Source organism: Podarcis raffonei, chromosome 1 (genome assembly GCF_027172205.1).
Source record: "Podarcis raffonei isolate rPodRaf1 chromosome 1, rPodRaf1.pri, whole genome shotgun sequence".
Lineage (NCBI taxonomy): Eukaryota > Metazoa > Chordata > Lepidosauria > Squamata > Lacertidae > Podarcis > Podarcis raffonei.
The window spans coordinates 99,915,271-99,938,766 of record NC_070602.1 but is presented as its reverse complement, the minus strand read 5'-3'; the positions used below and the strand labels follow the sequence as shown (position 1 = coordinate 99,938,766).

Sequence of the window (23,496 nt, the reverse complement as noted above, 5' to 3'; positions counted from 1 at the left end):
AGATTTCTCACCCTTTCTCATCTCCTGTTCTCTGAAAAACCTCTCCTGGGGGTCAGGGCTGCCCAGCCTGACATGTGCTTCACTAGGCTGTAGTGGAAAGGGGAAACTTACAGAAATGGGGTAATTATATGGGGTGATTCCCCTTCCCCAGCATTAGTATTATAATTTATTCAATTTCTTACCCACCCACCAAAACAAGGTTTCAGGGCAGGTTATGGCAATTCAAAAACGTAATATTAAAATCTGTTTGAAACAACTAGTCAAAAAATTAAGATTGGATGGGTCCTAAACTATCCCAGGCCTTTTCTGATTGTCTCCAAACTTTGGAGGACACTTTTGGGATGCAAAGAGGGCTGCAAGTGAGGAGAAAAGGCAGAGAAGCTTGATTGTGTGAGCAGTTTCTGCTCATGCAAGTTTGGATACAGCCCACCTGAAATGTAATGAACAAACTCTGTGATGACTAACCTCTTTCATGGCCAACCCAAGTTACTTGGAGAGCCAGTGTGGTGTAGTGGTTAAGAGCGGTAGTCTTGTAATCTGGGGAACCGGGTTCGTGTCTCCGCTCCTCCACATGCAGCTGCTGGGTGACCTTGGGCCAGTCACACTTCTCTGAAGTCTCTCAGCCCCACTCACCTCACAGAGTGTTTGTTGTGGGGGAGGAAGGGAAAGGAGAATGTTAGCCGCTTTGAGACTCCTTAAAGGGAGTGAAAGGCGGGATATCAAATCCAAAACTCTCTCTCACTTGAAAAACAATTAATGTTTCTACTGCAATTTCTATGCATTCTTCAGCCTAGGGGGGGAAATGAAAACATACTTCCACAGCTGTGGTGTCCATTAATAACTAGGCCTCCTCCCTCCCAGCTAGGGATATAACTATGCAGGTATGATTATTTCAATATTATAATTTAAATACAGTTTTATGTTAACAAATTACATGTATGGCATTAAAAAAAATGGCATCCATCATCTGAGGAGAAACATTTCATAATTTGTTAATCCACTCATTTTCTATGAGAGAACAGAGGTGAAGCTTTCAAGGAAATAGAAAAGCTATGTTTGAGCAATATCACATAAACCTGTGGGTGGGAGCTTCTGTAATCAAATGCTTCCACATGGGGAGGGGGGTGGAATCCCACATATAAACAACTAGTAAGTCAGGAAGGAAGCTAAACTAGATTCCTTCTCCATGACATGTCTTTTTTAATTGGAGGGGATGCTTTTTAGAAAAGGATGTGGATCCCTTTGTGAAGTAGCACACCTCAGACACAGATTTAGCACCTCAGTAGAAACTAGGCCACAGGTGTCTCTATCTTACTTATTTGCTTAATTACTACTTAGATCGGCTTAGCCCTTATGCAGACAATAGATTGAACCCACCAAACTTTAAAAATGTATATCTCTGGTATATCTCTGGTGCTTGTATTATTGTATTTTCCATAATACAGTACCATACTTTAGTTTCATGTTCTCTTGTGATCAGATTCGTAGCTATGTTGACATTCTTAGTTCACATCCTGTCCTTTGCTTAGTATCCCCTTTCCTCATTTCATAACTGCCTTTTTGTAGAAAACAATTAGTCAGTAATGAATGTGAGTCTGAGACCTATAATCGCCTTTGTGATGTGAAACTTCTTTTGATGATGTGATAACAGTGTTGCTGCTGACTGACTCAGGATAAGCATGTGTGTTTTTTAATGCGATTGATGGTTTCAAGTCTTAAAATATGGTTTCTGATGGAGATATTTGCATCAGATGTTGAAGCATGTATAGCTCTGCTTTCGTTTCATGAAAGATAAGATAAAATAAATGTTAGAGGCCCCTGACACAGGGAAACCGTTTTACATGCTGCAGGTCTTAGATAACCTGAGTCTTGTTCCTAGCTTCAACCCAAAATAAATAAATAAATTGATCTCATTGCTTAAAACCTTCTCCTGAAACAGTAAGGGACGGATATGTTTCTCATGGTAGATACGTACAGGAAGCCACTGAAGACCTTACAGTAGTTTCATAACTGCAGTGCAGTTCCTTATGTAAGGAGGATTGGCATAAATGGCTTAGATGAGGGATGCAGAACTTGTGGCTATCCAGAAGGTGCTAGAACACCTCCCCGCCCCCCGCATCATCTCTGACCTTTGGGCATTTCAGCTGGGGATGGTGAAAGTCTGGGGTCCAACAACATCTGAAGGGCCACAGTTTCCCCACCAGAGGAATTTATGGGAAAGTATTTATTTGTCCTTGGGTGTCGGTATGTATCTATGTATCTGTTTACCTACCTACGGATAAATCTGAAACAAAAGCAAATAAATGGAGTGAAGGCTGAGACTATAGAACGGACGACCGCATGTGATGAGTGAACGGCCAACTTGCAATCCACGTGTATCACAACTCTGCTCAGTTCTCTTCAGCAGCATTGCGGTGAAGTGCTAAACATGGTGCCAATGTATGAAGTGAAGAACAGTCTGGGGAAACTATTATTTCTTGTGTGTGTTGTTTGATTTTAAGAAGTCATGTATATAGTATGAAAGTGAATAAAGATTCCCCTCTCCTCTCTCTCCTGTTTTTCTTTAGGGGAGGCAGAATAAGCAAATACCAGCTGCCCCAAGAACAAAAACGATGCTTTCTAAATCTTTTGACAGCAATTCCACACAGAAAAAGACTAAGGCACAGCTGCCCTTCTGTGTGTGCTACTTACAGCAAAAGTATTTTTAATGCTCCTTCTTAAAAGGGGGGGAGGAGGAATCCCATGGGAAGCTTCAAAATGATAAAAGAATCAAGAAATTGTCCTAGAGCCGATTCATATAGACTCACAGAATGGTAGAGTTGGAAGGGTCCCAAGGGTCATCTAGTCCAGCCCCCTGCAATGCAGGAATCTCAACTAAATAGATTTCCACATAGCATTCAGTATCTTTGTGATAGGTTTAAGCATTTCTGGTTTATTTTGTTGACTGCTCCTCCAAGTGGCTCAGTTGGATGCATCCTAGACCAATTTGGCTTGATTGCGGGCAAAATTCAAATGATCTTTTAGATGACTGACTCTAATAAGAAGAGTGAACTAGAAGGTAGCCTTATTCATAGTGGATACAACTAAGATTTGATCACAAATTCTGAATAGCAGCCTATTAAACTGTGGAAATGAGGATTACCTTGCCAACAAAGGTCCGTATAGTTAAAGCCATGGTTTTCTCAGTAGTGATGTATGGAAGTGAGAGCTGGACCATAAAGAAGGCTGATCGCCAAAGAATTGATGCTTTTGAATTATGGTGCTGGAGGAGACTCTTGAGAGTCCCATGGACTGCAAGAAGATAAAACCTATCCATTCTAAAGGAAATAAGTCCTGAGTGCTCACTGGAAGGACAGATCCTGAAGCTGAGGCTCCAGTATTTTGGCCACCTCATTAGAAGAGAAAACTCCCTGGAAAAGACCCTGATGTTGGGAAAGATTGAGGGCATGAGGAGAAGGGGACGACAGAGGACAAGATGGTTGGACAGTGTTCTTGAAGCTACGAACATAAGTTTGACCAAACTGCGGGAGGCAGTGGAAGACAGGAGTGCGTGGCGTGCTCTGATCCATGGGGTCACGAAGAGTCGGACACGACTAAACGATAACAACAATGTGTGTTGAATGATACTGAACTATTTTACAGATCTGGGTCTCTTTTGATACTTGACACATTGTAAGACAATTTATATATTTGCCGTTTGATGATTTGATGGACTACAACAATTATTTGGCCTGCATGTTCGAGGGCCCACATAGTAAATGTCCCGTCCTATGAACCATAGCAGTGGTGTTTGCCATTGGAGGTGGGGAAACCTGCTAGGGCTTGGAATCTGCCAGAACAGATTCACAAAACGTGGCTTTCTTACCCCTCCCCCTTTCTCGGCAGTCCCCTGCACTGCTCGAATTCTGTTTGTAGCAGATTAGCCATCTCTTGGGAATGAGATATGGTGCAGGTGTGTGCTTTTGCATACGGAGGCCAGAGTTGGCTGAATTCCCCCTACCCCGTGACTTGATCCCAATCTATGTTATGGCTCCATGTAATGTAAAATATCAGATCTTAATTTGGTCAGAGGGATCCAGCTGTACACCTGAAACATGGTCCAAGCCCTTGTTCAAACAAAGAATTCTGCTTACTGTATGCTTTGCCACACAATTTCACTCCACAGTTTGACTTAATGTTAACTGAGGCACGTTATACTAAAATGAATCAGGAAAAAAATAATCTGAAAGACGTAGTGAGAAAATGATGTAGAGTACAAGATCCACTGTACCCCCCAAATATATCTCAGTGTTTCCAAATGGAAAATGGCCTTTATTGCTTCCTAGTTTCAAACACAGGCACTGACAAAGCTGTTGAAAAACAGCTAATTCATTGTTAAAGCACAGAAGTAATTTTGCACACCCCTGTTTTATAAACCAACTTCCCTGCTAATTGTAATCTGACTGAAAAAAAAGAAGAAAAATAGGCAACATGTGGTACCTTTAGTCAGCATTTCTGAACTGGGAATGATAAACACCTCTGCCTGGCTCTGGCATTTATCAGTACTGAGATATTATTACCACATAGACTCACAGCATGGTTACTGTTATCATCAGGGGGGGAAAGAGGGAGCTAATCTTAATGGTTTGTAAGGCCGTTACCTGCACTGGTCTGACATTTATCATGCTCATCTTACCACATGGGTCCTCCAAAGCAAAGGTATTTTATCTAGAAGGGACATCACTATGAATTATTATTTGCAGCTAGGTAGAAAATTGTATGTTGTAGATACCTTTTCTCATTATAAATCACAGTCACATTTCACCATTTCCCCCACAAAGCTGCTGAGGCCAGGCTTTTTGCCATAACACTCACTCTCTCTTTTATAGTTCCATGAAAATATTGGATATTCTTTCATTAGAAAGGTTGATACTGATCTCTCTGTGTGTGCGTGTTTAAAAAACAATACATTACAAAATTTGATTTTTAAAAAATAAATTGGCACCGGGAAGGCAAAACAATGTTGATTCATTCACTGATTCATGCAGCATAAAGGATGGAGAAGGGGCAAAGGCACATCCTGTTGTCCCCATAGTACACAAGCTCACTAACAGCTTTCTTAATCTCCGCTTGCTTTCCCCAGTACCAAAAGAGTTGCACCTAAATTGCTTAAAGCCACAGGTGACTCTTGAACCACAATCTTCGTACTGACAGCTTATAGCAAGAGGAATTATTCAAAATGTGCTAACTGCATCAAGCGTGCTACTTTCATTTTTGACATGTAACATATAAAAATCAGAGGGAACAAAAGGATGTTATAATGTAGGCTTCAATACTTTGCACATTTACGGCAGGCCCCTTGGTTTCAACTGGAAATGTGTGTGTAAAATATAATACATGTAGATAGTGCGTGGTGGGAAACGAACGAAGAAACAAAGCATTAACTCTCCTGCGTCTAGCAAACACTCTGAGTACAGAAATGATGCTTCCAAAAATTAATTTGAAATGGACATGGATGTTAATAGCATCCCACTTTGTTACTGAACAGGAAGTCCAGAGTTTATCTCTCGTAACTCCCATTTGCTAGGAATAGGACCTATGATTCCAACCTGACATAAATTCATTATGTTGCAAGGTAATGGAGTTTGACCTCTTCCCCTTCCCTCAGCCCTGCTGCATTATTCATGCCTGATGGGCCCAGAGTCATTTTATCCCACAACCGACTCGTCTTTTCTAGGAGGCTTTAGAAAATGTGTGTGCATGTTTAATGTTAAACTGGCATTCATGGCTCACCTCAACACTTTGTCTGATTTAAGACCTTAAGTGCTGTGCTGCTGCACCTCAGCATGGTTTTATTTATTAAAATTTTTTAAGAGTATTCTACCAGGATTCATAACTATTGAAAGTATTGTCATCTTCTTTCAGATTTTTTAATTATTATTATTATTTAAAAGCCTCTCTCTCGCTCCTTGCTTTACGTTTCTCGCTTGCTATTTAGGTGAGGATTGCTACATATCGTGTTTCCCTTTTATTCCAAGGAAAATCTTGAAAGGTTTTTAACCTTTAAAATATATTTTAAATAAATAAAACAGACGCACGCCTTTTCTTAAAGAGGATACTTTGAGTCACACATTTCATCTGTCAGCCTGCCTCATTTGCCTCTATTGAAAAATAAAAACGGAGCGAACCAGGTTGAGATTTTGAGTGCTAAAGAAAATGTGAGGCTTCTGATGCTGGCTGCAACCAGACATAGTGTTGGGCAGACGCTCTGCAAGCTCCCCCACTGTGCTGCTGTGCAAGCTTCCCTGCTGGTATGTTTGCTATAGTTTTAATGTCTGTGAAAAAATTTGAGGCAACTAAATTATGCTCTGCCCTCTTGGATGTAAATAAAACATCCGATTTAGACAATTTCTATTGCCCTTACTCAGTTTTAGTAGTTCTGTGCCAGCCTGACTCTTAAAACATATTCCCCCAACCACTCCCCAAATCTGGCATCTTGTGTGAAATCTGGCTAAAACAAAACACATATTATTCCAGCTGAACTCCGTTAAGCGGTAGTAATTGTGTGTGTGTGTGTGTGTGTGTGTGTCTGTGTGTCTGTGTGTGTAAAGATGGATAAACAGAGATAAAATATATAGATGGTCAAAAGGATACAAAAATAGAAACACAGACATTTCTGTTTCTCCACCTAATCTATCATTTCTTTTGGCTAAATGTCAGCAGTCCAAATCTGATTCATCCATTATACACAATATCAAGTTTATAACATAAACAGACTGATTACACACACACACACACACACACACACACACACACACACCATTAACTTATAAGTTAAGATATGAATTGATTTGCTTTTTATTTATGCCTCCCCCCAAAAAATATAATAAAAAATTAAAATGTTGGGAAATATTTCAACACTATCAATTGATCAGTTCACCAAATGTGGTTTATAAAGAGAGAGGAGTTTTCCAATGAATATTCATACATATTTTTCAGTCCATTAGCAAGACTTAAGACAATGAATTTCTAACTCTATTCCATTTAACAAATAAATATGTGGAATTAATGGAATAATAAAAAAAAGCACCATGCTCACAGTACTTAGAAAAGTTAAACTTTAATGTCTCAACCTCCAGGTGCCATCGTTTGAGAAAAATAACCAATAATCGTCATTTTTTTTACATATTTGATGGGACTGATTATGCAATGTGCAACTCTAAATGGCTTATAGCACATTGTAGCATGGTTCCATCCCATTGGCTACAGTAGGGTGCAGGCAGATGGATGACAGTGACAAGGAGAGAAGTGCTTTTGCTTAGCCGTGCGTTAAGATGCCATCCAGAAGCTCTGTGCACTGCAGACACTTCATTAGGATGCCAGGATAATGGTAAACTACCACTCAGAGTGACACTCCATTTCCTGCTTACTGAGCTCTCCAACCTCGGCAGATGTCAACAATCTCACAGTGCCACAGAGCAGACCTAACTTTCCAGTCACTTTGACTCCAATTTTTTTCCCTTAACAGTGCCATACATTACAGGCAATATGTAGCAGCAAGTAACGGCAAACAGGGAAGGGGTGGGGGAATTGCTGGACCCTAATTATAACAGAAGCAGCATCTCATGCAATAAGCCTCTCTCTGCTTGGAATACCTAAAGCCAACTCTTGTCTTTTTCACAGAGGGTTCTTTCTGAGGAAGGAGGGGTTTTGCTATATATACCGCTACCAGCTCATTTCACCACACTGTGATAATGTAAAGCTGAAAATCCTAAGAGATATTACCCTGCTTCGTAACTAGCTTTCATCGCTTTTAACTGAGAAACAATTCTGCTCCTCTCTTTTCTCCTGGTCGGTGCTTTTTGCTCGGCTTCAGTTTTGTGCATGGTTTTCTGCGTGCACAGAAAGAGCAGACTCGAACATCTGGATAGTGTGATATTTTCTCGGCAAATGCACAACTTGAGGCTATCACACACCTCCCTAACAAGCAGTTAAAGCCAACAGAGACTCTGTGTTGGAAGTCTTTAGCCTGATTTTTCCCCCCTCTCCCAGAGGAACAAAAATGGCCAAATAGTTCCCCCGCTCTCGAAATATTTCTAAAACCAAAAATAGTATGAAAATATATTAATCCATGTCCCACACTCTCTTTTTGCATGTTCCCTGTAGCTACAAATAAAAAGCTTTCACCGTAGGGGAAGTGTGTGTGTGTGAGAGAGAGAGAGAGAAAGAGAGAGAGAGAGAGAGAGAGAGAGAGAGAGAGAGAGAGAGAGAGAGAGATAACGAACAAGAACATAGCACTTGTTTTAATCTAATGTATTTAATCTTGGGGCCAAGGTATTTCTATCTCCAAGCAAGTCTTCATGCCTTCCTAATACTGATTCATGCCTCTTGCAAGAATAAATCCACATCTTATTTCCCAGGCATAAAAGGATGGCAGCATGCGAAGGCAAGGCAAGGCAAGGCAATCCGCCAACTAGAATGTGTTTGCTTGATGGGGATCTCAGATCTCCTCCCCCTTCAGCTCTTGAATGAACGCCCCCCCCCCCCCGTTTTCACAGGGATTCATTCCTGCCTTTTCAAAGAGCTGTGTCAGATCCGCAGGATGACTGAATGGAAAAGGGTTAAAGGAGAAGAAATCTACCTAAGTCTCAGGGAAATGCATCCCTACTTATTTTCAGAAGTTCTACTAATATGTGAAAAACTAAAGGCTTAGTTGCATTCAGAATAGAGAACCCCTTTTTAGGAGAAGCATTAAATCCCAAGATATTGACCCTTAGTGAAGGGCTCATAAAAATAAAAAACCCAATAAATATATATTTGTATTTGTTTAAAAACATAAAGTAGTTGAATAAGTCTCTTAGAAAATGTATAAAAGTAGCTGTACAAATTCCCAGTAGTGGCAGAAGCATCTGGGGACTATAATATGACTAAAAACGCTTCTGCACACTTTTCTGTGGCAATAAATTAAAATGAAAATATGCTGCTTCAAAAAGTTTTATGTAATTTTTAAAAAGGCCAATTCAAGGACCCAGAAACAATAGGATTTTTAATAGTAAGAGGCACACTAATTTTATTCTTCTGTTCTCTCATTTCTTTTTTCTATTTCTTTTTTCCGAAAGCAAACAAACAAAGTAAACAGCATTTCCCCAGGGCAGATTTAGACTTGAAGACTGTTTATTATATCATTTGAATAAGACTAGACCTGGCCTTTTGACTTTGAACCACTACCAAATTTCAGGCTGTGAGGAAATTGTTCTACATTTCCTGACAAATTGAGTTAAGCAGACATTAAGTGGGCTTTAAGAAAACAAATGGCCATCTTTATCACAGGTGGACACTGATGGCTTAATGGGGCCTGGGCTGATTGTATCACTTCTAATGGCTTGACGGGAAGCATTAGGGTTTTTGCATAAAGAACTGGCATTGCGAACCCTGCTAACACAGACCTGTCAAGCGTTCTGTATCCCTTTGTGCATGGAAGCAGATGTTTGTATGTATACTATGAACTGGCATTAGAGCAAGCGACAGATGCCTGTATGAATGCCAGGTTTGTGAATTTTTACAGCAGGAGCATGTTCAGAGGAAGTACAGCCCTGCCCTCTATCATAGGTAATTCCCAATGGGACTTTGCTAAATCCCAGCTATGTTTTCATTATTTGGTTTTCCTAGCAACTGGATGAATATGTCTGTCCTGGAAGGGGGAGATGAGAACGCAACCAAATTCTTACAGATTTGCAGCATCGGGGCTGTTGTGGAGTTGTCAGTTCCACACACACTCCCACCTCACAATTTCCTCTGCAGTGTGTAATATAAACCAACCTTCCTCAGAGGAAAAAGGGGTATTATAGCTATATAATTAAGACTTGCATTAATTTAAGGCTGTGAACATTTTCTTCCTCTGCTCTGCCATGCCCTAAAATAATAATAATATGTGTATGAGTTTCTCTCTGAATATTCCTCACAGCATTTCATTGCTCTCTACATCCAGAACTTATACTATAGTTGTCTGTCAATAATACGAACAGGTAGCTTGCAGTCCATTAAACAAACACTGGGCCCCCCTCACTTTTATTTGACATTTTATTTGGCTGTGACAAATGAGCAGCAGTTGGATTATAACATAATTTGTCTTGTCTTTATTACCAGCACAAAGGACACCATTCATTAATTATTCTGCCGTTGCAGCTTAACACTAACTGGAAAGGTCCCTCTTCGGACAGATGGCGGGGACGATGTTATTTATATCAATCAGCCAAAATCCTCAACAAGGATTACTGTTCCTGAGACTACAATGATTTATTTCTTTTTACCTCACCCTCCCTCAACCCCTTCTGCTTTCAGAGATTTCTCTATAAAAACGGATTTGATGGGGAAACTTAAAGCAAAGCCATATTTAACCTGTTAGCTCACAAAACAACATGCCTGGTACATCAGTTTAACTACCTGCCATGTTAAGTTGCCTGTTTCTAAACTGGTTTGGCAAATAAATAAATAAATCATTTGGCACAGGAGTAGGGGTGTGGGTGGGGAGGGAGATTAAGTGAGGGTCTCAGAGCAGGGAGTTCAGCAAAAGTTTGCCTCTTTCCCCCCCCTTTTCTTTTTTGTAACGTCATACTGCTGTTGCCCCCAGAGTCCACGAGGATCAGGAAATGGTGCCAGCTGTCAGGCTTTCTGTCTCTGATAAGATGAGATGACCCACCTTATTACAAAGAGACCAGCAGTAGCCCCTCTGAAAGATGAGCTAGAATGTTTAGCTAAACTGAGGGTCAAACCGTACATGAGACAGATGCTCATTGGTTCCTACTGTTATTGAGTATCAGGGTGGGGTAGGAGTGGATTTTGCCTTATTTGCTAGGCCTCCTTAATGACACTATCCAACATGTGATCAGAGAGTAGTAATTTCCACAGATTGAATCCAGATGTGTGAGTTCTTTCCTTTTAAAAATATCTTCTGAACTCGCTTAGAGGACTTCTCAACAATTATCCTTTTTTCTGGTTATTCTCTTATGGCAAAGGAATCCACGTGAATCTTTTCATTCCATCAGGGTTAAGTTTTAACCAGCTCGAACAACCTGGTGCAATGAGAAGGCTGAAATGTGGGAACATTTATTGTCTGAAAAAAAAATATTGGTATAACCTTGCTATACTGATTAGTTTGCAAATATTAAAAGTTCCATCAAGACAAATATCAGCAACATGCAAATACCCTTGCAGGTTGTGATTAAGATTTTAAATGTATCCTTTTGCTTTTAGTTAATGAAAAACAAAGTCTTGGAGGATCTAAGTTGTAATTTATTAAACATGAAAGGCTCCTTGATGAAATATAGAAATGAGATATATTTTGCATTTCAAAGATTTAAGCTGACAACTTACTTGCATGCAAATAAGAGCAAGATTTGTAAAAATATTTGAAAAGAAATTATTCCTGAATGTACTTATTACAATAATGTGGCATGTAGATAAGAGAAACACACAGCATTAAAAGACATTCATTTCTCCAAAGTCTTAAAATTAGCTTCTTTCTGCCATTGTGTATTAATGTTCTTCTTCAGGAATGCAGCATATTAAAGAACTGAGCAGAATTAGTAATAAATTTGTTAATTACAAATTTAAGCAACACAACTGTGTTGTTTCCCCTATTTTTTTTTAAAGCAGAATTGCTAATGCATTTTAATCATTTATGTACAAACATTTGAGGATAAAATATTCTGAAGTTTATCAATTTCAAGAGCTGTTTATTTGCTAGCAAAACAGAGCATGTTATACAACATATATCTTATCATTTTTGCTCATCAAATCCCCATTTGCAGAATGCAAATTTCTCTGGTCTAAGTGCTCTTGCACCTCAATTTAAATGAATAATAGGATAGACTCTATTAAAATCGGTTTAAGGTTGCCATGGGTGACATATCAGTAGGGTTAAAATGAGAAAAAAAGGTCACAGAAGCAGTCCTTACAACTTTTTTAAAAAAATAATGAGGCACACGTAAACGTCTGTATAGACTTAAACCATGCCACCACCATATTGAAATTATAGACAATGCATAGATTGTAGATTTTATTAACATCATACCCCACACCAAATGAATAGGGAAATTATATTACCATCAATAACTCTGGGAATGTATTTAGTTGCACAGAAAATTAAAGAGTAAGCCCTACTGCAATAGCGCTGTAGACTGACAGGTTGTGGATTTGTAAAAATAACAGAGACCTAAGCAAATGACTGTACTTTTCCTGGGGTAAATCCTTCATTTCAAGGAACCAGCAAGGTATCATAATCATATTAAGCAAGCAGCTAGAAACTATACCAAAACACCCTATTTATGAAGAATTTTGAATCTGAAGCTAACTTGATTTATGGGATTATGCATGCAGTCATTTGATAAGTATTGAAAAATACTTTGACTTCATCGTGAAGGCTTTCTTGATCTATCACTGCGTGCGCATGTGGGCTTGTCTGTGTCATAGCCTTATCCTGCTTAATGTGGAACAAATAACACCGCTGACCATTTTGAAGAGTTTGATGGGGGGGGGGGGATTCCGCTCTTCTGAATTTTAAAAAATCGGTACGTCAAACCTATTAATGTACTGCATTTACGATAACCATTTGGATTTCAGAGAATCTGAATTTTGTTACATTTCCTTTCTTCATCTACAATAAAAAGGAATGGGGGAAAAAACCCTCCTTATTTGCTAAGGTTACACTGCTAGTTTAATTTTCATGGGAGCAGCGGAATATTTTGAAGTGAGTAACATTTACCAAGTCATTAGTTTTATGCAAACTAGGAAGGAAGATGAAAGAAAAAAAATTATCAATTATTTATAGATTGTTAAAATGTATCTTAGTGCAGTGCTACTGTATAGAAATGACAATTAGCCAAACTTACCTTCTTTAATTAATAATGCATACATTATGCTCTTTGGGCAGCTAATCACCAGTTCTACAAATTTGTTTGACACCGCTGAAGATACCTAGCACATGGGTGATGGGGAAAAAAAAAGAAAGAACTTGCCAGCATTAGCGCCAAACTTTCAACTGCTTTCTCTTGTATTTGAAATGCTTTGGTATGCAAGTTACCAAGCTGTCCAGTCTGCAGAGAACTCCTGTTATTCCCATTTACTTCTATTCAGACAAGGGGCTAGCGCTTTAGTCTCTTGGTGAACATTGTGCATGAGGATATAATCTGTTCCTAACACCCGTCATTTGCTAATAATGCCTCTACCCCCACCCCAGATCAGACATAAAATAAAAACATCTAGGGTGAAATGGCCTTTCATCCAGTGGGTCAATGTAAGAGAAGAGGAGACAATTTTCTAGAATTCTCCTTTTCCCCTGCAGCCTCGTTGCTCTTAACCCTCCCCTTCTTTCATGTTAGCACACGCCTCATTTGGATCAGAGGTTGTTCTGCAAGTGAAATGGCAACCGCTATTCTACAAGCAGAAAAGCACAATGGTTTTCTGGATTCATTTAGAAAACCAGAAGCCCTGGTTTGCACTCTTTGGCTTGTATCCAACAGTGCCGTGGTGCAGCAGGAAGGCATGGCTGTTCCTGTAAGAGGTGTGTGTTTGAAAGACCTATAGATTATTCTCTCTAGCTGTAATCCCACCCTGCACCACATTCAAGGCTTCTCTGGACCGACCCCTGACCTCCAGGCGTAGCTTTTTGGAAGGGAGGGAAGCCCCATTCTAGGAGTGGTTCTCTGCTCACAGTCTTTTGGTCCTGATGGTACCCCTGTCCTGAGCAGAGCTGATTTGTGACTTCTGGTAAAAGCTGGCAAGAACAACAGTCCTGGGTCACCTCTACCTCCTCCATATGTTGATAATGAAAAATGACATCATAATAGTCACAGTTTATCCATCCTCATACGAGTCCAACCACTGGTCCTAAACTAACTCTGTATTGTTGCCATTGACTAGCAACAGCGCTCCAGCCTATCAAGATGGAGTCATTCCCAGCTCTACCTGAAGACACCAGGGGTTGAATGCAAAGAACTGTAGAGTTGGAAGAGATACTGAGGGCCATCTAGTTCAACCTCCTGCCCTTGGAAGCCAATGAAATGGAATAAGAGCTGGGAAGCAAGTATATCCACCCTCGATCGTGCAACATAGACTATTCTATTCTATTCTATTCTATTCTATTCTATTCTATTCTATTCTAAAGCCATTCATGTCCCTTGTCTTCAGCAAGTACCCATGGGAGCTTAGAAAATAACAACATGGGAAATCACTTTCTGCTTTTCTTCTATGAGAAGTAGAAAATACAGCTGTAGGGCACTGAAATGGGCAGGTCTTAAAATTATGAGCATGTTTGTTTGTTTGTGTGTGTGTGTATGTGTTTAGAATACTACTAAGCCAATTTTTAAATGTGAAATTAGAAAATCTCCAAGATTTATAAAACAGTAAGAACCAGTTGGTATAAGAGCATTTGAATGAGTGATTGTTACTTTTCTCTGAACTTCCTTTGCAGGAAATGCACCCTTGCTTGCAAGAATTTTCGAATGCCACTGTTTTGCAGGAGGGATTCAAGTGCATCCCAGAAATTTTAGTTTGCACAATTAAAGAGAATTAAAGCACTTTGTTTCCTTAGAGCAACAAATCTACTAAAACCAAAAGCTAGACTTTCTGCAGTTAGGAAAGTGATAAGAAAAAGCACCGAAAAGTGTGGGAAGAACAGATGATGAACAGGAAGGCGTATAAATACCCTGTAAACAAATAAGGATGAATGCTTATCCTCGTAAAACTGTCCCACAAACAAATCAAAATAAATGCTTCGTAAAGACAAGATACAGTCTAACCTCTGTTATGATTTGTTTAAGAAAAGCAGGGTGAATGCTCAATATACAGGTTGTCTGGAGGACTTCTACAACTCCCCACCTCTCCATGACTTAGGTTTGATATGCATTGTGCTTTATTAAGCACTTTGCATTTCATAGGTAAGGTAAAGGTAAAGGGACCCCTGACCATTAGGTCCAGTCGTGACCAACTCTGGGGTTGCAGCACTCATCTCACTTTATTGGCCGAGGGAGCCGGCATACAGCTTCCAGGTCATGTGGCCAGCATGACAAAGCCGCTTCTGGCGAACCAGAGCAGCGCACAGAAACGTCGTTTACCTTCCCGCCAGAGCGATACCTATTTATCTACTTGCACTCTGACATGCTTTCGAACTGCTAGGTTGGCAGGAGCAGGGACCGAGCGACGGGAGCTCACCCCCTTGCGGGGATTCGAACCGCCGACCTTCTGATTGGCAAGTCCTAGGCTCTAGGTAGAACAACTTGAATAGGCAAATTAATAACACTTAGTTTGGACTGGACTAGGCAAGTACCATTGTTTTAGCAAATACTAGTAGTTCTAGAGCAGATGGGGGAGGGACAGGGAGAGGGTTATTTGAAGTAGAGGCCAAAGGGAGTATTGAACCCTTCTCCTGTCCACTGATACCCCCTTGCCACTTTTTCAGGAGACATGGCAAATAAGTGCTCAGAACCTGGCTGGGAGAAAAGCAACTGGTCAGGGGGAGCTGTAGTGAACAGCGCTAGGGGAAAGGGTCAAGTACCATCTTTCTGCCTGCCATTTCTATGTTGCAGGTTGCATCTGCAATACCTTCTCTCCAGCCAGTTCACTCAACACCTTAAGTGGGTCTACATGTAAAGTGAAAAAATAACAATGTGTTGCTGAATGATATAGAAAAAATACCACTCCAGAAAACATGTAGGCATAGCTTTCTCTTGACATGCCTGTTTAGCCACCGTATCTTTGCTATAGGATATGTTTGGCCACACAGGTGCATGTGGTTAGGCCTTCCTTTTCCATCACTTCTTCTTTAGCACTAATTTGTGATAGGAGGATAACGAGCACCCCTGGCTCAGATACCCCAATGTAGTTTGTTTGGATTGGGATGAAAGCTGGGACAAACCTTCTGGGGGAAAAGTAATCTCCTACAGTGTTTTAATATGTGCCGAATTTCACTCTGAAATTTCACCTTTAGGTCCAAACTATACACAAATGAGCGCAGCAGTAACCTGGTAAGAGTTAGAGCAGGGTGTACCACATTTTGTAGGAACTATCACATGTTAAAAAGGCAGTGGAGAGAGGGGTCTCCTCTCCTTTCCCTGCCTCTGATTTTCCCCTTGCTGCTGGTCTCCCGAATGTGTTTTTAAAAGGCACTGATAACATGTAGCTTGGATCTTAGAAACCTGAGGATTTCAAGGTTGTTTAGTTTCTAGCCTTCTGAACAATTGTTCCCCCAAAAGTCCTAAGATTTAAAAGGCTGAGCTTCTAAGTTATGCATCGTAACAGGCTTAACTGTATAAAATCTGAGAGTTTTAGTGGCAAAAGGTGAGTATCATTGGCACAAAATACCAATAGATCTGCACATACTGGCACTAGAAATGATTCATTTTGTACTTATCTGACTCCCAGTTTCAATGGTACTTAACATTGGATGGCTTTCCTTGTGTACCCGGGTTTTTTTACTACAATTTGGACAGAGAACATTTTTATTTCCTGCTGAAGAGGACCATACCTTCTCCATTCTTGTCTTTTCATTTAACACATCAAATTGTGAAATAGTCTCTTAATGTTTGCTCTTCTTTGTACTACAGAGGCACAGCTAAAGTATTCTCTTGCAGACTGCATTAGATGCCTCAATCCCATGTATATTTTGATAAAAATAAAAAATATTTCTGCTGGACACAAGTTATCTTTTTTTAAAAAAAACACACACAACATTTTTAATACTATGGAAGGAACCACAGACAGCATTCTACCCTGTTTTTGTTTGTTATAAGCAGAGTATTTGCAATAATTTATGGACAGCTTTGAATTTATAAATATGAAGGGACTGCCAAATGTTTTAACTATTCCTTCATGGCAAATTGTCTTTAAATACTGGCAGGATGTTTTTTTTTTCCTGTTTTAACATTTACTTGTGGACCAGAAACACTTGCAGTCTATTGCCCCTGGCCTTCTGTGAGATTGTTAGTTAGCAATGCTCATAAAAACTCAATTCATCAATGTGAACATAATTTGCTATGAACAGAAAGCTCACAAAAGGGTGAATTTGTCAGATAGACAGGTGGCCTGAGATCTCTCCCTGATACTGAATGATATGAATAATAGATTCTGGTAAATGTATGCCAAGACTTGAGCTGTAAACACAGCTGCCTCCATTCCCTTCCAGAATAACAGCTTCGAGAACGAAAGGCATAGGAACCACCGTTCCACCTGAGGACTGATCTTGTGCACGCGCACAGACACACACGCTCCCCCCCTCTTGCTCATTCTTACAAAGAAAAACAAGCCTTTTTAACTGAACACAGCAAGTAATTTATTTATTTACGGCCCTGAGTTTCTTACCCCAGCTATGAATGGATTAAAAAGAACAGAATAAAGGGAAGCGAAGTGAGAGGAACTGAACAAACAGATTTTGAAAAATGTGCCAGTCTTTAAAAAGCCTAGTTTTGCACCAATTCCGACAAATAAAAAAAACCCCACTGCTTTGTTAGCAAAAGGATTGGGCCCCACAATAACACACCTTGTTAAGAATACAGATTACCCTTTCCCAGTAAAAACACTTTGCATCTAAGATCATTCCATCTAATATTGACCTGGTTCCAAACAAGAGTTTGCTTCAATTAGTTATGCCTCATTTCTAATATATCGGTATCAGTTTTTTGAGATTTTCTTTCTTTCTTCCTTTTTTATGATATATATATATATATATATATATATATATATATATATATATATATGAAGGATAGCTATTATCGGTCAACCATACCAATGGTGATCGACCCTTTTATCAAGTACACACAACCAGGGTCCAAGGTATGAGGCAGCATGGGGAAAATGTGGGTAGTGATAGAGGGACGGGGGAAAGACAGACAAAAGTCACTCTCCTATGCCACCAGCAAGATACCGTGTTTTTTGCTCTATAAGACTCACTTTTTCCCTCCTAAAAAGTAAGGGGAAATGTGTGTGCGTCTTACGGAGTGAATGCAGGCTGCGCAGCTATCCCAGAAGCCAGAACAGCAAGAGGGATTGCTGCTTTCACTGCGCAGCGATCCCTCTTGCTGTTCTGGATTCTGAGATTCAGAATATTTTTTTTCTTGTTTTCATCCTCCGAAAACCAGGTGCGTCTTGTCTGGTGCGTCTTATAGAGCGAAAAATACGGTACCTCTGCTGGATCAAAAGCCTTCTGTAGATGGCAAAGTCTATAACCATCCCATTATATTTGAGAAGATGCCGATTCATTTCAATGTGTCTTCATAACTTTGATACAGCTTAAGAAAATCCAGTTATTCATCTGCCAGACATTGCCAGTATTCAGTATATATGTTGCAACCCATATAAACCAAAACAGAGGTGTTATTCTCCCTCCACCCCCTTCTGCAGTGAGCTTTGTTTTTGGCTTCTAGGCACCAAGTAGAGCCGCCTGCTAATTTCCCCTCCCCCTCCTCTGAAAATAACTTAGCCCAACAAATGAATTGGGATTTGCATTAGCTAATGCTCATACGTGTTTGTTCTAATACTTGTTATCTAGGGAAAATGTTCTTTATAATGACTTGGCTACGACGTGGGGCATGTTCTTTTTTCTAGCACACAGACCCAAAACCTCCTCAAAGCTCTCAAAATGAGACTGCACATGAGACCTTGGTGGCAAAGGCAAGTTTCACATAAATGATAGCCATCTGCAGAACAACAACAACAACAACAAGGACTGATCCTTCTTTGTTTTCCAATATACCTGCAGAAGGTGTATCACAAACTTGAGAAAATCGTAACAGAGATTATATATGTATGAGGAGCACTTCAACCATCCAGGAATATCACTACATACATACTAAGTGTTGTTATTGTCATTAGTATTTCTATTCACACATAGCTCTGGACTAATGCATATATTAAAACATTTTTTTAACAACCCAATTGTGTCCTAATTGATGGTAGCCCAGAAGAACAAGCAGGTGGGTGGGTGGGGAGGGAAGAGAGTCTCCCACCCTCCAGGCCCAGGTGGCTACTTAACATTGTAATTGCTTATTTATTTGCCGATACTAGTAATTTTCATTTCCTCCTATGTTTACAAAATAATTTTTAAAAATTGCAGCACATAAAGGAAAAGCCAGCCCTGAATCTTCTGACCCTGTTAATTTTTTAAAAAATAAAACCACAGAATTGTAGAGTTGGAAGATACCCTGAGGGTCTCTAGTCCAACCCCCTGCAATGCAGGGTTCTCAATAATAATCCTGTATTTACCCAGAGATTTTATATACCAGGGCTATTCAATGTGGTACCATCTAGATATTATTAGACTACAACTCCCACCATCCATGACTATTGGCTGTGCTAACTGGGGCTGATGGGAGTAGCAGTCCAGCATCTGGAGAGCAGCCCGTTGGCTCCCTGTACTCTATGTCACTATGGAGGAAACATTAGGAAATATGGGATCTACACTTCCTTCAACAAAGGGCTGTTTTCCTCCTACCTGGCAAGGAAGAATGGAAATATCCTCTCAAGTTTGCCCTTTAAAGTGACTTCCATGACCTCTACATTGTGTCAAGTATCCCTGGCCCATGTGTACATAAGGAACCTGAAAAGTCTAGGACCCTGACTGGTCACTTGTTTTCTCCCAGGCCAGCCTCTACTTCTGGAAGTTCAGCACAAACATGGTGAGCTTCAATCTTGCTTTTGTCTCCATTTTTGTCTCCATTTTGTTTCGGGAACAAGTCCCAAGCTCTTTATTCATCAGTAGAGGATGAACTGAGGAACTGAGTTAGGACTGGACCAGTGTTACCCTTAGCTGGTGGGCGGGAACCAGTAGCTCATTTTCCTTTATGTAACTGCTGTTTCTCTACCTGCTTTATATTGAATTGATGGAAGAAAATGGTCTGAATTAGCAGCCCAAAGTGGACTAAGCATCGGCCTAGTGTGCACTACTTTTACTCCCTGCTTAAGCTACTTGCTCGAGCTACAAAAGCTTCTAAAGAGAGGCAGGAGGAAAGGTAAGAATTGGATCCTTGCCTAAACACAGCAGCAGGCTGCTAAAATATTTCCCCTACCTCAGGAGCTTTTTAATTCCTCCTGCTTGGGGGTAAGATAAAATAAAGGATGTGGCAACTCTGGAAGTACCTCTCTGCTAATGACAAAACATATGTAGAAGTAGCCAGGAGCCTATAAATAGAGAAGCCGGTGAGGCTAAAATGTAATTCTGATGACCATCAGGGACACCTTTTGGTATACTCTGCCAGGGGTGAGCAGTTGAAAGTTGTCGATGACACAGAGTAGCAGAATGTCTGTTTCAAAATTATGTCAGACTGTGTCATGTACCAATCCTTGCTTGTTATGCCAAACAAGGGATGGTTACTAAGCCCAGCCAAAAGCTGTGGGTGGAATGTCAACCTCAGGAATATGAATTCCAAAGTTCCTGCTTCTACCATGGACACAGTCTTGAATGCTGGCAGAAATCAGCCTTGACTCTCTGTACCCCTGCTCAGCTTGGTGCATTTTACAGACTCCAGTCTCTTCCCGCTGGGTCACATTACCGCCACTGCAACCCTAAACTCTACTCTGCTAACTCACTCAGAGCTCAGGGTGGCACACAGCCTTTGTTTATGCCCAATCTCCCTGTCTTTGTTCTCTGTCAACAGCCCATCCCTCAGGCCACGGAAAGCTGAGTCCAGCTATTAAAACTCTGACTTCCAGTTTAACTCTCTAAGCATTGGTTAAATTCTAAAACTTACTAAATCCAGAAATCTTGGGAATTTGGCACCCACAAGCCCTGGCACCCACAACTCACAATAATATTCATTGTAAGATGGAACTTCCACAATGTGAGGTTTGGGAGAAATCCATGCGAGAATAATAGCCCTGCCAGATGACGAACAGGTATGTTGAAAGTATGGAAGTGGGAACTGCATCGTGATGACAGGCTCTGGCTTGGCCTCTCTTTTTCAGCCAAGCCTCTCTACAACTTCTGTGTGACTAGTATGCAAATTACAGGTATATGGACTATTGTCTGCATGCACATTGTACTGTATGCACATCCCCTTGAGAGGAGGTTCAATCTTGCTGCCCACTCCAGGCATTCAGTGTCTGTGCAGGGATGCATGTCTCTCTACTTCCACTCCCAAATTAAACATTTTGGAGCTTCATTTCCCTATTACTACCAGCAAACAAGCTGTAAGTGTACCATTTTTTTTGTCTTCTCATCTGGGAGATAGAATTTAAGCCACACCAGGACATAACTACCCCCTGTGAGTAGGCAGGACTGCTTCATACGTGATGCACACTGTCATTTTAGATGACGCCCAAGTCCCGTGAGTTCTGAAGTGTGGTGCTACTCTGTTCTACTGTATAATAGGATACAGATGTTATTACTGTGTGATGGTTCCAGAGAATGAGAGAGGTAAAGTGAAAGAAGGTACAAATGAATGCTTTTGTTGGACAAACTTCAATCACTAGGAGTAAAGCCTCGCAAGGCTTTTATTCTCAATCTGCTTTCCTTTCTGCCTGAAGGAGAGCTTTGCAGGCCTCCAGAGCTTGCTAACTCTTATCAGCTGAAGATGGAGCAACAGAACAGATCACCTTAATTACTCTGTGACTCTGTGCTATGAAGGCATAACCACTGGCTTAAACCTATGTAAATCTATCTTTAAAATATTCATTTCAAATTCACTCTATATTTATAGTTATAAAAAAGTGCTTTAAATGTAATGTACTTAATATTTACTCTAGTGCTTTATTATCTGGGCAACCTGCAGTGTATAAGCATCATCACAGCAGACAATACTAATGAACAAGATTCTATTGCTGTTTGTGAACAGTATGCAGAGAAGCACATGCAGGATGCCAACAGTGGGATTTTTCAATTTTGCTTTTGATCATGAAAGCTCAGAACCCATAGGTAAAATCAGGATTCCAATAAGAATAATACCTACTTATTTCAGTAGGGTCAGGTCAGGGTCAATTTAAGGTGCTGGTTGCTGCCAGCTGGTAAGGAATCTAACTGGGTGACCCAATAATCACCAACCTCACACAAGGCTGGTCAGGCAGTCTGGTGTGGAGGATAAATCCTCCTGCTAGAGAGAATGCAAAAGGCTTCAGTGGACTGTGCCTGTTTATTCCAGTAGAGCAGCATTGCAGTAGTACCAGCAAGAGATAACCAGAGCATGCACCACTCTGGCAAGACAGTCTGGGGGCAGGTAGGGTCTCAGCTGCCGTACCAGATGGAACTGGTAGACAGAAATGATCTGCGCCTCCATGGCCAGCTTTGAGTCCCAGGCTGTGCACCTGGTCCTTGAGGCGCACAGTTACCCCGTTCCGGACCAGGGAGTCCCCCACACCTGCCTGCCCCCTGTCCCCCCAAAATGATACTTCTGTCTTGCCAGCATTCAACCTTAATCCGTTAGCCACCATCCATCCTCCAACAACCTCCAGACACTCACACAAGCCATTCACCGCCTTCACTGGTTCTGATTAAAAGAGATAGAGCAGGGTATCTGCATACTGATGAACACCCAGCCCAAACCCCCGATACTCTCTTCCAGTGGCTTCATATAGATGTTAAAAAGCATGGGGGAGAGGACGGAGCCCTGAGGCACCCCACAAGTGAGAGCCCAGGGGTCTGAACACTCATGCCCTAACACCACTTTCTGGACATGGCTTAGGAGGAAGGAGCAGAACCACTGAATAACTGTGTCCCCAGCTCCCAGCTCCTCTAGACGGTCCAGAAGGATGTCACGGTCAATGGCATGAAAGGCCGCTGGGAGCTCCAGCAGAACTAGGAAACAGTTTTCACCTCTGTCCCTAGCCCACCAGAGATCATCAACCAGCGCGACCAAGGCAGTTTCAGACCCATGATTAGGCCTGATTCTCGACTGGAAAGGATCCAAAGGTTCCATATCCTCCAGGTGTGCCTGGAGTTGTTCAGCGGTCACCTGCTCAATCACCTTGCCCAAGAATGAGAGATTTGAGACTGGACAATAGTTGACCATATTGGCTGGATCCAAAGATGGTTTTTTAAGAAGCAGTTTAATAACCGCCTCTTTCAGTGGGTCTGGAAAGGCTCCTTCACAGAGGGAAGCATTCACCACCTCGTGGAGCCGATCCTTTGCTTAGATCAGCCAATGAAGTAGCAAGACACATGCCATGTGACGGAGGTGATTAATTATGTTGTTCACTGAAAGCCAATCAGGAGCAAACCATAGTCTAAAGCTCGCTTGCGGAACTATTTGGAGGAAAACTGCAAGTAATGAATACCCTCGTAAGAATCATCACCTGCCTGCAAATAAATCATGATACATAAAAAGCTAAGCTGATCAGATAAATTATTCACATTGAATAATTTGCCCATCTCTAGATTCAGCCAGCCCAGATAATTCACAAGCAGTAAAAGCAATAAATTGTCCTCGGTGGATAATCTGACCAGCTCCATCAGAAAGTTTTAGCTATAAACTGAAAAAACAGACATTTATGCAGTACCTCATTCAACAGCTCAGGAGAACACGCTCTATATCTGCA

The 23,496-nt window shown here is 40.9% G+C and overlaps 1 protein-coding gene and 1 non-coding gene across 14 annotated transcripts in view; both read right to left on the bottom strand.

The window, feature by feature from the left end:
* The window catches only part of ARHGAP15 (Rho GTPase activating protein 15), a 371,887-nt gene that overhangs the window by 24,709 nt on the left and 323,682 nt on the right, over positions 1 to 23,496 (bottom strand). The gene's annotated exons all lie outside the window — the stretch shown is intronic.
* Positions 2,566 to 2,707, bottom strand: LOC128403327 (U11 spliceosomal RNA). Its single transcript, XR_008327935.1, has one exon. It is a non-coding gene; the product is annotated as a U11 spliceosomal RNA (small nuclear RNA).